We start from the raw sequence: 13,694 nt of genomic DNA on the forward strand, positions 1-13,694 counted from the left end.
ATAATTGTGACAATGATTGAGGGGTTTTTAGTCTCATCAAGTAATTGTGATACTATATGCATGTATACATAAGTGGCTTAATATATAATATAATATAATGTAATATAATCATTTTATCTTATTTGAAAAGAAAATTTACAGCTTTTGTGTTCATGTGTGTGGTGTGCACGTATGTGTGTTGGCAGTAAGAGGACAGCCTTGGGTGTCGTTGTTGGGAATGCCATCCACCTGGCATTTCATATTGGTTCTAGGGATAAGATTCAGGTGCCCATCCAGGCCAAGCACCCACTTAACCCGCTGAGCTATCTCGCCAGTCTCCGAGAATTTGTGTTTTAGCAAAGGTTTTTATCCTGCTGGGATCTTGCTGTTGGCTAGCTTCACACTCGTTATGTCTGTTTTTTCCTCACGATACATTCCCAAATGGTTTTGCATTTGGAGTTGTCTGTCGCACGGTCACCCATGCACCACAGCGGTGGCGACATTCCCCAAAGCAGTGGATTTTGCCACTTGCCTTTCTGGTAAAGGAATGGAGGGGGCTGGAGCATGCGCCATTACAAAGTGACACAGGTAGGGGAGCTGGAAGAACAGGAATTTTATCCTCACAAGTCTGGGTGCTCCAAGCCCAGGATTAAGGTGCTGGTAGAGTTGGTTTTTCCTGGGTTTATACTAGCTAGCTCTGTTCTCCTTGGATCTTCCCGTGGTCAACCCTCTATGTGTCTTCTTTCTTTTTTTAAAATTATTTATTTATTTGAGAGTAACAGACAGAGAAAGAGGCAGATAGAGAGAGAGAGAATGGGCGCTCCAGGGCCTCCAGCCACTGCAAATGAACTCCAGATGCGTGCGTCCCCTTGTGCATCTGGCTAACGTGGGTCCTGGGGAATCGAGCCTCGAACCAGGGTCCGTAGGCTTCACAGGCAAGTGCTTAACCACTAAGCCATCTCTCCAGCCTGTGTCTTCTTTCTTATTAAGACCTCAGTCACACTGGCAGCAAGTTCATCCTAATGACTTCATTCATAACTTAACCTCTCTCCAGATAGGCACTTTCTGAGGTACTGAGGGTTAAGGCTTCAACACGGCAGTGTTGGGGAGCTGTGTATGGTGACAAGAAATGCAAGTATTTTTAGTTCTCATCGTATTTGAGGAAATTTGCACTTGATATCAGCCTCACATAGTCTTTTGGGGAAGGAGTCATAACTGCCGTTTGACACGAGGAAACAGAAGCAAAGTCAAGCTATTAGGATGTGGTAGCAGCAAGATCAAAACCTTAGTCTCGGGCTGGAGAGATGGCTCAGCAGTTAAGGCACTTGCCTGCAAAGCCTAATGACTTGGGTTCCATTCCCCAGTACTCACGTAAGCCAGATACACAAAGTGGCACATGCACTTGGAGTTTGTTTGCAGTGGCTAGAGGCCCTGATGTGCTCATTTTCTCTCTCTCTCTCCATCCTTTTCTGTCTCCAATAAAAAATAAATAAAATTTAAAAAAACATAACATCAACAGATAAATTTGGAGATTATATTTTTAGCACATTAATTTTGTGTTTGGGGGGGGGCATATTTGAACCAAAGCCAATATGTTGCTTGGTTTTGAGATTTTTTTAAAAAAAGGGTTCAGGTGTGGTGCCACACACCTTTCATCCGAGCACTTAGGCAGATCGCTATAAGTTTGAAGCCAGCCTGGGACTACAGAGTATGTTCCAAGTCAGCCTGGGCTAGAGTGAGACCCTACCTCAAGAAAAAAATGAATCAAAACAAAACAAGGACTGGAGAGATGGCTTAGCAGTTCTGGTGCTTACCTGTAAATCCTAAGGACCCATGCTCTACTCACCAGGTCCCATGTAAGCCAGACGCATAAGGTTTCAAATGTGCACAAGGTGGCACCCATGTCTGGAGTTCGATTGCTGGAGGCCTGGCATGCCAGTTCTCTCCTGTCTCTCCCTCAAGCCTTACTCTCCACATGGGTCATGGGTCCTTTACTCCTCCAGCTCACCATTTGGCAAGAGCTCCTTGAACTTTCTTTTCTTTCTGCAGTTTTTCCAGGCCCTCCATGTGGGATCTCTAGCCAACATGGGTGCCTTTCCTTGGCTCTCTAGTTCCCTCAATAAATATAATAATTTAAAATAATTACAAAAACCAAGCAAACAGCATGGTATCAACGTGAATGGAACTTTCTCTGAGTTGTTTTTTTGCACTCAGAAGTTTTTTCAACATTAGTCTGGGTTGTTAAATTTGCTAGACTTATTGCCCTCTTAGTGAGGTAGGCAGCGCATCAGGCTCATATGTCGTCCTAGCTGTGGAATATTCCATTGTATGTAAATATGATATAGTAATTGACCTAGTCCTGTCAATGAACTTGTGGATTGTTTCCAGGTTGTTTTTTTTCTTTTATGAATAACTATAGTGAGAACGTACTTGTTCATTGTTTCCAGTGCATATGTGCAGGAGTTTCTTTAGGGCAGACACATCTGCAATGGGATCACTAGATTGGAAAGAATGTTTATCATCTTCTCAGCTTAAAAACTTGTACACATTTACATTCATTTTTAAAGCTTTATTTATTTATTTATTTGAGAGAGAGAGGCAGGGAGAGAGAGAATGGGTACACCAGGGCCTCCAGCCACTGCAAATGAACTCCAGTTGCATGCGCCCCCTTGTGCATCTGGCTTATGTGGGTCCTGGGGAATTGAACCGAGGTCCTTTGGCTTTGCAGGGAAACATCTTAACCGCTAAGCCATCTCTCCAGCCCCTACATTTACATTTTTAAATGCTATAGTATTTAAGGTATACCAGTCACCTTTCCGTCATTGTGACAAAAACAAAAACAAAAACTGAGAAAACCAACTTAAAGGAGCAAAGATTAGTTTCAGTTATGATTTCTGAGGTGTCTTTCTGTGGTCACTTTGACGGTTGCTCTTGGGCCTGTGGTGAGGCGGCCATTATGGCAGAGAACATGCATGGCGCTGCAAAGCTGCTCACCTCATGGTGGCAAAGAAATAAGAAGAGAAAGGGCTGGGGACGAAATGCATACTTAAATTGCACCCTCTCCTTGGGGACCTTCCTGTAGCTAGGATCTACCTCCCAAAGTTTCCATACCTCTCAGGATCCCACTAAGTTATGAGTTGATCAGTGGGCTAATCCCCTGATGAAGTTAGAACCTTTCTGATCCCATTGCTTCCCAAAGGTCTCACTTCTAACATTGCTGTACTGGGACTTCAACCCCTGAACTTTTGAAGGACATTTCTTTTTTTTAAAAAAAATATATTTATTTATTTATTTGAGAGAGAGAGAAAGAGAGAGGAAGAGACAGATAGAGAGGGAAAGAGAACGGGCATGCCAGGTCCTCCAGCCGCTGCAAACAAACTCCAGGCTCATGCACCACACGCATGTGTGGGTACTGGGGAATTGAACCTGGGTCCTTCGGCTTCACAGGTAAGTGCCATAACTGCTAAGCCATCTTCCAACCCCTTGATGGACATTTCTGATCCAAACCATAACATAGGTTTTCGTCAAAAGTTGATATGCTCATATATATTGATTTTTTTGATAATAGCTTTGTCAAAGTCTGTCTCATAAATTTTTAAGTCATATCACCTTGATTGTAAATATGATTGACTTTACTTATTGTTTATTCACTATTTATATATCCTTTTCATTGAAATATTTGTTCAGTCTATCTTTATTTTTCTATTGACTTTCATTTTCTTATCAATTTATGATTTAAAAATTTTTTTGTTTATTTTTATTTATTTTCTTGAGACTGACAGACAGAGAAAGAGGCAGATAGAGAGTGGGGACACACCAGGGCCTCCAGCCACTACAAACGAACTCCAGATGCATGCGCCCCCTTGTGCATCTGGCTAACGTGGGTCCTGGGGAAGCAAACCAGGTCCTTAGGCTTCACCGGCAAGTGCTTAACCACTAATCCATCTCTCCAGCCTCAACTTAGAATTTTTAGTATATGAAAACTAATAATATTGTGTTGACCATGCATACAAAAAATAGATCGAAGCACAGTTTTTATTTTCTTTTTTGATTTTTATCTTTCAGATTAACTCTGTAACCTAAGCTGGCCTGAAATTCACAATGTAGCCTTGCCTGGCTTCCAACTCCTGTCAATTCTTCTGCCTCAGCCTCCCAAGTGCTGGAATTACATGTGTGAACCACCACAGACAACTTTCTCTTTAGACTTTTTTGATGTACAACTAACATTTCCATATCAAGAATCATATGGGGGGAAGGAGAGATGGTTTAGTGGTTAAAATACTTGCTGACAAAGCCAAAGACCCAGGTTTGATTCCACAGTATCTACTTAAAGTCAGATGCACAAGGTGACACATGTGTCTGGAGTTCGTGTGCAGTGGCTAGAGGCCCTAGTGTATCCATTCTCTCTTTCTCTCAATCTCCCAATAAATAAAATAAAATAAACTGTTTTAATCCTGGTGTGGTGGCACACACCTTTAATCCCAGCACTCAGGAGGCAGAGGGAGGAGGATTGCTATGAGTTTGAGGCCACCCTGAGACTACATAGTGAATTTCAGGGCAACCTGGGCTAGAGTGAGACCCTACCTCACAAAACAAAACTGTTTTTAAAAATATATTTTTTAAAAAAGAATATTTAGGGCTGGAGAGATTGCTTAGTGGTTAAGGCACTTGCCTGCAAAGCCTAATGACCAGAGTTTGATTCCCACATAAAGCTAGATGCACGAAGTGGCACATGCATCTGGGGTTTGTTTGCAGCAGCTAGAGGCTGTGGTATACCCATTCTCTCTGTCTCTCTTTTTATTGTTCTCTACTTACAAATAAATAAATAATTAAAAAATATTTTTTAAAAAGAATGATATTCGGGCTGGAGGGATGGCTTAGCTATTAAGGTGTTTGCCTGCAAAGCCAAAAGACCCAGGTTCGATTCCCCAGGACCCACATTAGCCTGATGCACAAGGGGGCACATGTGTCTGGAGTTCATTTTTAGTGGCTGGAGGCCCTGGCATGCCTATTCTCTCTCTCTCTCCTTCTTTCTCTGTCAAATAAATAAGTAAATAAAAAATAAAATATTAAAAAAGAATGCTATTGGCTGTCACTTTGGTATTCAACACATACATATTCAGAAAGTTATCTTCCCCTCTTAGTTAGCTATCCTTTTTTAAAAAATTACTCTCATGTTTTGTGATACAGAAGGTTCTGTGTTACATATACAGATTTAATTTTCAGTTTCTTCAACTTTTTGTTTTTGGGGGGACAATGTCTCATTATGAAGCCCAGGCTGGTCTCAAACTTATAATCCCCCTGACTCAGCCTCCCAGCACCAAGATTACAGGCATGAGCTTTCCACAAGCAGTGGAAGGCCTGGAGGCCACATTAGCTGCAATCATTCTCCTTCCAGTGTGTCAACAGAAAACTCCCATGATGCTCCACAGCAGCTAGGACAGAGTCTAAAACTAGTCCCACAGTTCAGAGCAATGGAACCCTTAACTGCCATCATCTTTCTAAGGTATTTGTTCAACAAGCAGAGGGTTTGGCTGGTGCAACATTGAAAGAGGGGAAATCAAAGACAATAATGTTTGATAATGGGGCTGGAGAGATGGCTTAGCAGTTAAGCGCTTGCCTGTGAAGCCTAAGGACCCCGGTTCGAGGCTTGATTCCCCAGGACCCACTTTAGCCAGATGCACAAGGGGGCGCACGGCATCTGGAGTTCGTTTGCAGAGGCTGGAGGCCCTGGCGCGCCCATTCTCTCTCTCTCTCTGTCTCTGCCTCTTTCTCTCTCTGTCTGTTTCTCTGAAATAAATAAATAAAAATAAAGTAAAGAAAATGCAATTAAAAAAAAATAATGTTTGATAACGGGACTGGTTGTTTTCTGAATGCTGAGATAAGAAGGCGAGAAAGATCAGGTGATTCATAGTATTTTGTTTCAACCAAAGCAGATATGCTATCCTTGAGGCCAGGAATAGAAGGAACGATAAACTACAAGCATCATCTAAGGAACTCTTTGAGGGTTGGAGAAGGACTTGGATATCTGAAAGAACTTTAAGAGGACAGGACAATGCTGGCAATTTCTTTGGAGCACTCACACGTGTTGTTTGCTGTTTGAGGGTCTGAAAGCTGGCAAGGGCAGGGCGACCCTTTCCTTTGTCTCACCTGTAGGAAGGGAACTGAGCCACATCATCACTGTGCCCTCTCTGCCTACAAGATGCCTGGCACACTCTGACCCAGGGGCTCATGGAGGACAAGCCCCTCTCCCCGCAGTGAGGAAGAGTGAAGATGGAGGCTGGCCGGCCAATTTCCAGAAATTCAGCCCTGGAAGCTGTCAGGAGCCTGTGTTGACTGTAAACCATCTGCTCACCTTGTGTGGCTGCGTCCTGGCCCCTTAGGCTCACCAGCAAGCCTCAGCCCTGAATCCCGCTACCACAGGATTCCTGCAGGTCCCTTCGGTATGGGAGACCGTTGCTGCCCCTTACCTCGTTTTATTTCCTGCTCAACTTATTATAGGATAAAGAGTCACAGGAATAAGGGCTCGCAGGGTGCATTCTCGACACTCACTTCCCTTCTTGTCCTTCCTCTTCTGCAAGAGGAGCAAGCAGCGCCGCGCAGGCTGGAGGACCCAGGGTCCGCTAGGACAGTCGGAGCCGTGACTACCCGAAAGTGAGAAAACGTAAGGAGACATAAAGCGACCCCCGCTGCTTCTTCAAGTAAAGTGTCTCGCTTGTTAACAAAATAGCAACACCTAAAATTTCTTGAATGTATTTAAAAAGGGGCTGGAAGGGCGGCTAGCCAGTTAAAAGCACTCTCTTGCAAAGCTTGCTGTCTCGGGTTCAATTCCCCAGCCTCCCACGTAAGCCAGACACAAAAAGTGGCACAAGTGCCTGCTGTTCATTTGCAGCAGTAAGAGGACTTGGTGCACACACACACACACACACACACACACACACACACACAAATTTAAAAAATGAAAATAGTCGTACCTCCGGGCGCGGTGGTACACACCTTTAATCCCAGCACTGGAGGCAGAGGTAGGAGGATCACCGTGAGTTTGAGGCCACCCTGAGACTACACAGTGAATTCCAGGTCAGCCTGGGCTAGAGTGAGGCCCTACCTTGAAAAACCAAAAAAAAAAAAAAAAAAAAAAAGTAGTACTATTGTGATATGAGCTATATATAATGTATTTTCTTAATATTTTATTTTTATTTATTTATTTGACAGAGAAAGAGAGAGGGAGAGTAAAAGAGAGAGTGGGCATGCCAGGGCCTCCAGCCACTGCAAACGAACTCCAGACACATACACCCCCTTGTGCATCTGGCTAACATGGGTCCTGGGGGATCGAACCTGGATCCTTTGGCTTTGCAGGCAAATGCCAGAACTGCTAAGCCATCCCTTCCGCCCCCATAATATATTTTCTCTGCTAGCTTTCTCAAAACATGGCATTTTGGCAACTAATATTTATTTTAGAAGTTACTACAGATGAAATTTAATATGGCTGTTATGCCTGGTAAGTCTTTTATTGTTCATTATAACTGGAAAACAACCTTTCACCATCACGAAGTAATTTGTATTGAAGTAACCACACACAAAATGGTCCCTTGGCTGTAAGAAAGAGACAAATGCTATTATTTGCCCAGTGGTTTTTGGACAGCTCCATGATACTGAGTCTATGGAAGTAACCCTTGTTATAGCTGAGTGAGCTGGAGGAGACGCTAGTGAGTGACCACAGCTGGCATCTGCACCTACGGGACCAGAAGCTTGGGGAAGGAGAGGGTGTCTGGTAGGCCACATGAGGACCATGCCCTAAAATCAGTCCTAAGCAAAGGTTTAGTGTGCAGGAGAGGATCTCAGAAGGTGGCACGATTCCCACCTCCTCTGGTGGCCACACTTTGGCACTCTGATTGTGGGCTGGCTTGAGTGGCTTACAGAGAGTAAAAGATGACAGAGTGATAGGACGTCACTTCTGAAAGCGCGTCATCTGAGGATCACAGCTTCTATCCTGTTCTTTCAATCGGGGAAAGGCATGCAATGAGCAACCATATGGAAAGATGAAAGAGGCAGATGTCTCCAACCAGCGAACAGGAGGCCATAGCCTGCTCCTAACTGATTCCTGAGATCAGGTTGGCTGAAGCCCGGGTCCAACACGGAGGCTCACCTACAGAGAAGACACTGCTGTGTAAATAGAAACCTCGTCTTTGTTTCTAAATGGACAATGCAAACCACATCTGCCCTGCCTATGGGAAAAAATAAACCCCACAATATTTTCTCTACCAGAAAGGAAAGTCTATTTTCTTAAGGAGCTGTGGGTAAAGAGCAGGTAGAGACATTAACCTGCCTGCAGGCTTTCACAATCCGAGATACAAGATCCTCGACACAGTCAAGTTGGGGCTAGAAAAACCCCTCGCACCAATGGGGCGCCGGGATGAAGCTTGCCTTTCTTTATTTTTGTTCTTCTTAATGAAAACATATGGAAAGGAGGAGTCCAGCCACATCTCCCATCTCCAGCCATTCATATAGGTTTTAAACTGACACAAACCAAACTCCAGGTTGCTCTACCCAGCCCAGTGCCACCTATGGGTCAGAGAGTAGCTCCAGGCCACTGTGGTGAATCATCTGTCTGGCCGCTTGGTGGCTGAGCTTGAAGCTCAGTTAGTTGAGAACATGCAAATGAATTTTTTAAAAAAAGACAGTGTGATGTTTACCAGGAATGACGCTGCCTGAGGCCATTCATCCAATGGAGCTGCAGAATTATCCAACATTTCACACCTTTCTTCCTCCAAATAATAATGGCCCAGTCTTTCATCCCTCCATGGGAACCTTGATAGCATGCGGTGTTAGTTCGGTCCAGCAGAGGACAAAGAAATGAAGCCAAGCACCACACCTGTTAGGCTCACGGGGCTCTGCTTAGCAGGACAAAAGTGCTGGCCAAGAGATGAGTTAAAGAACAGAAGAGAGCAAAGCTCTGTTAAAATATTATAATAAAGTAAGAACAGCATAGCAAGTTAATCAGAAGTACAGCCAAGGTATGTATGGTTGCTGCGGTGGCCCAGAGAGAGGGCCATATGTTGACTGAAAGAGTCAATGTTGCCCAGAGAAAGAGAGCAATGGTGTGTGTGTGTGTGTGTGTGTGTGTGTGTGTGTGTGTGTGTGTGTAAAGGAAGAGAGGGAGAGGAAGACAGGGAGGGAGAGAAATAAAACCATGTTAAGAAATTGCTCCCAAGCCAGGTGTGGTGGCGCACACCTTTAATCCCAGCACTCAGGAGGCAGAGGTAGGAGGATCACCGTGAGTTCGAGGCCACCATGAGACTACGTAGTGAATTCCAGGTCAACCTGGGCCAGAGTGAGACTCTACCTTGAAAAGCAAACAAACAAAAAGAAAAGAAATTGCTCCCACTACTGTGAGGTTCAAGTCTCACCTCCCCAGGGCAGGCCAGCAGACTAGAGAGGAGGCACACGTGACTCTTCCCCAGGGCCCCAGTCTCTGCCTCAAGACCTGCTGCTTGGAGGAGGCCCGACTCTGCCGGGGAGCAGCATCAACAGTTACCTTCTTATTTCTGGGACAAAATGCAGCACCTAGCTGTTTATAGATGGAAAGGCTGTTTTCCTCATGACAGGAGCAGACAGCCGACTCACGTTGTTACGTTATCAGCAGAGAGGACGTAGAGGAAGTAGATTGCTGTGTGCCTCGAGTGGGGCTGGGTGTTAACACCCCAGCGCCTGTCCTCAGTGACATACCTCCTCTGGCAAGGCTCCATCTCCTGAAGGCTCCAATAACTGGGGGTTAAGCATGACGTTTAATCATAAGTGCAGGAGGCTATGGGGGGGATGGTGGTGGTTTGATCCAGGTGACCCCCATACACTTAGGTATTCTGAACACTAGGTTTCCAGCTGATGGAGATTTGGGAACTAATACCTCCTGGAGGGAATGTATTGTTGGGGGTGGGCTTATGGGTGTTATAGCCAGTTTCCCCTTGCCAGCGTTTGGAACTCTCCTGTTCCTGTTGTCCACCTTATGTGGGCCAGGGGGTGATGTTCACCCTCTACTCATGTCATAATTTTCCCTGCCATCATGGAGCTTCCCCCTCGAGCCTGTAAGCCAAAATAAATCTCTCTCTCTTTTTTTTTTTTTTTTTTTCCCACAAGCTGCTCTTGGTTGGGTGATTTCTACCAGCAATATGAGCCTGACTGCAACAGGGCCATTCCACGTGTACAGGGCACGTGCTTTTCTCAGAATCTACTGACTTCAGTCACACTGAAGGAATATGAACCAGGAATGATTTTTACAGCAACAAGACATTCTGGTGCTTGGCCAGTGTTTGAACAAGAGAGCACAGGCAGGTACATACATCCCGCCAATGTCCACCATTCAATCCAGGAGGTTTGATCACAAAAGGAGTTTTCCTGCTCTACCATGCTTAGTTTAGGTTGGAAGGGATCAAAGGAAAGACAAAGAAAGAGGTCAGGAAGAGAAGCCAGGTGTTACAGTCAGGTTCGCATTGCTGGCAGAAAACACCTAACCAAGAGCAGCTTGTGGAGAAAAAAAAAGTTTATTTTGGCTTACAGACTTGAGGGGGAAGCTCCATGAAGGCAGGGGGCAAATTATGACATTAGCCGAGGGTGGGCATCACCTCCTGGCCAACATCAGATGGACAACAGGAACAGGAGAGTGTACCAAACACTGGCATGGGGACACTGGCTATAACACCCATAAGTCCACCCCCAACAATCCTCTCCCTCCAGGAGGTGTTAATTCCCAAATCTCCATCAGCTGGGAACCTACCGTCCAGAACAACTAAGTTTATAGAGGACACCTGAGCCAAACCACCACAGCCGGCAAGCCTGCGTTGGTGAATTGGTTTCCCCTGTGGGCATCAGAGTCTCAATCTTCCTGGGAACCCTTTGTGGCCTTTGGGGACATTGAACAATGTTGAGCTGATGGGAGGTGGCCTTGCTCTGAGTCTGAGCCTTGAAGACAAGGTGTTCACTCTCAAGGACACTGAGATTGTACTAACCCAGTGAAGGTGACTCAACATCTATGCTTCTGCCTTGACCCATGTCTCTGGCCTGGTGACATCCCCACATGGTGACTCCTCAGGCACCTCCATCTAGCTAAAGTACTCTTCATGGGGCTGAGCTACTTCCTGGGGGACGAGAGGACCCTCCAGCATAGATGGTCCCAAGAAGGAGAGCATCTGGCCAGGCAGTGTCCACTCGGAGTGGCCAGGGGAGCCAAGGTCACACATCAACGTCATCTGCCAGCCGCTCACAGCACTGCCATGTAAAGTGGGACTTTGGGCAAATAACTCACCTCTGAAACCTCATTATTTTTTGGCCGTAAATGGGTGGGATCTGAAAAACACCATGCTAGTGCTTGGAAAATGCTCAAAGTAAGGCTAACCCCAACGTCAGCCTCTCTCCTCTCAGCGCCCCGGGCCAAGATCAGCTGCTCCTGAGGCGAAGGGCCCTGCTTCCCTGTAGTGTCGAGATTTGAAGTATCTTGGCAGGGGAAGGCGTTCTGCCCGGGGGACATGGTGACACAGATGTCCTATCACCAGAGGTCCTCTCGCTCGGGCTCATGACTCACTTTATCAAAAGGACAAGCCCGAGTGGACAGGAGAGAAGGAGACAATCTTCTGTTCTCTGGAGCCAAGGCCCTTTTTGATGTAACTGTCTCCTGACCTGCCCCCCCCCACAGTCTTATCTTTGAATAAATCATGCCCTGGATCAGACAGTGAGCGGACACTCTTACAGTAACCTTCTCATAACCTCCATATAAATTGTGTCCCCAACCCTAGCAGCTGACACAGACGTGTTTGTCGCCAGGAGCCATTCCTCTGCCGCTGGTGACGGTTGAATCTGTTCATGATGGCACTGGCTCTGTGTCCCCACCCTTGGCCGGGACTTGGAACACAGCTCGGCCTGGTTCACGCTGCTTCTCAGCCCTCAGCCTGGTACGGCGGATGCCCTTGGCTGTCTGCCCGTCTCTCGGGACATCAGCACGCTTTTTTATGTGAATGGCTCCATCCAGATGGACATAGGGGTCTCCCAAAATATTATTACTTATAATAATCTTGCTAATATTTATCGAGTGCTTTTTATGTTCCAAGCACGGGACCGAGTCACTGAACACTCGCAGGAACCCCGCCGTGAAGAAGATGATCATCGGCCAGTATGTTGGTGGAGGAGCTGAGATGGAGAACGCAGATAGCCTGGCTGATGTCATGCTATCAGGATGTCACAGAGCCAGGGCTAGACCTCAGATCCGCACTGAATCGGCCCCTCAATATGTTCCCACCTTCATCTCTCGTTGAGCCAGCAGGAACCAGAGGTGGGGGACTGAGCCAGCTGGAGGAGAGAAAGCTTTTCTTGCACACTCACGAGGAGATGCCAAGTGGTAGAGCCCAGATGTGGAGACGGTGTGTTAGTCAGGACTTCCCAGCGGCACAGAACAAATGAGCACATCTGATTATAACGGGGTGGGTATTAGATCGGCTCAGATCAACAGCGGGTAGGACAGCTCACAATGGAGAGCCAGGGGAAGGACAGTAGCTGTTTAGTCCAAGAGCTGGAAGCCTCAGAACACAGTCCTGATCGGAGGCCAACAGCGGAGTTGCTGTCTGGAGAGTCACTGGTTCAAGATGATGTTCGAAGGCTGAAGAATCAGGAGTCTGACATCCTCAGGTGATGGCAGAAAACAACAATAAAAACCTCAAGAGGAATGGAGTGGGGAGAGCGGAAGGAGCTGCCCTCCACCAACGGGTCCAGACTTCTCGGGCTGAGCCTCTTCCATTCAGCGCGAATGCCAGCTGTCTCCACAAGCCCTCGCGGACATGCCAGACGTGTCCTTTAGACTCCAGCTTTCTAAACATCTTCCAATTCACACAGGTTGACCACCAAGGCCAGCCGTCACCATGTCATTGTCCCCACTGCTGTTCCCAGAGGCCAAGGAGAGAAGCACTGCTGAGTAAACATGAGGGTGACATTGGTAGTTTCCCAGAAGGTCTAGATTCGGGGTTCTGGCCCTCCCTGGGCCACTCAGTGACCAGCTTCAATTCCATAGGACTTCTCTGAATCTAGGGCCAACACTGATCCCTTGGGATATCTGAGGCCAGATGGAATCCTCCTGACCCCTGCATGGATCACTAAAGAGAAAAGCGGTGCTGGCCTACACACTGAGCGGCATGGCTGAAATGCCACCCTCTCTGAAGCATAGAGAAGCCAGTGGGGGTTCCCTGGAAACTTTGAGGGCGCCGCATCCCTTCGAGTCACACATTACCACTTTGCATACTTAATTTCCCTGTGGAAAGGCAGACTCGTGCGCAGAGTCTCCTGATTCCTGTGCCAAGAGTGGCCTCAGCTGGGAAGACCTCCTTACTGGACAACAGGAAGCCCTCCAGCCTATGAAGGTACCAAGTTAAATGTTAAAGAATGGGAGGGAAGAGGGGAGATTGAAGAAGAATGGTGAAGGTTCCGAGAATGGTGTCTGCCCACAGCCCCGCTGCATCAGGGCCCACGGCTAACACCCATGTGGCTTCACACCCAGGCTGCTCTGAGGTTGGGGGAACGGTGTGAGGCCGGTGTTGTCTCTGCTGGGATGTGGGCCACAGAGCCCGGACCCCACCTCAGACCAAGGCCAGCCCACCCTTCCCCTGAACAACAGTCATGCACTGGTAGTAGATCTGCCTGATCCTGGGTGGCCCTTAGTGGTTGTAGTGGTTTGATCA

This window comes from Jaculus jaculus, chromosome 9 (genome assembly GCF_020740685.1).
Source record: "Jaculus jaculus isolate mJacJac1 chromosome 9, mJacJac1.mat.Y.cur, whole genome shotgun sequence".
Classification (NCBI taxonomy): domain Eukaryota; kingdom Metazoa; phylum Chordata; class Mammalia; order Rodentia; family Dipodidae; genus Jaculus; species Jaculus jaculus.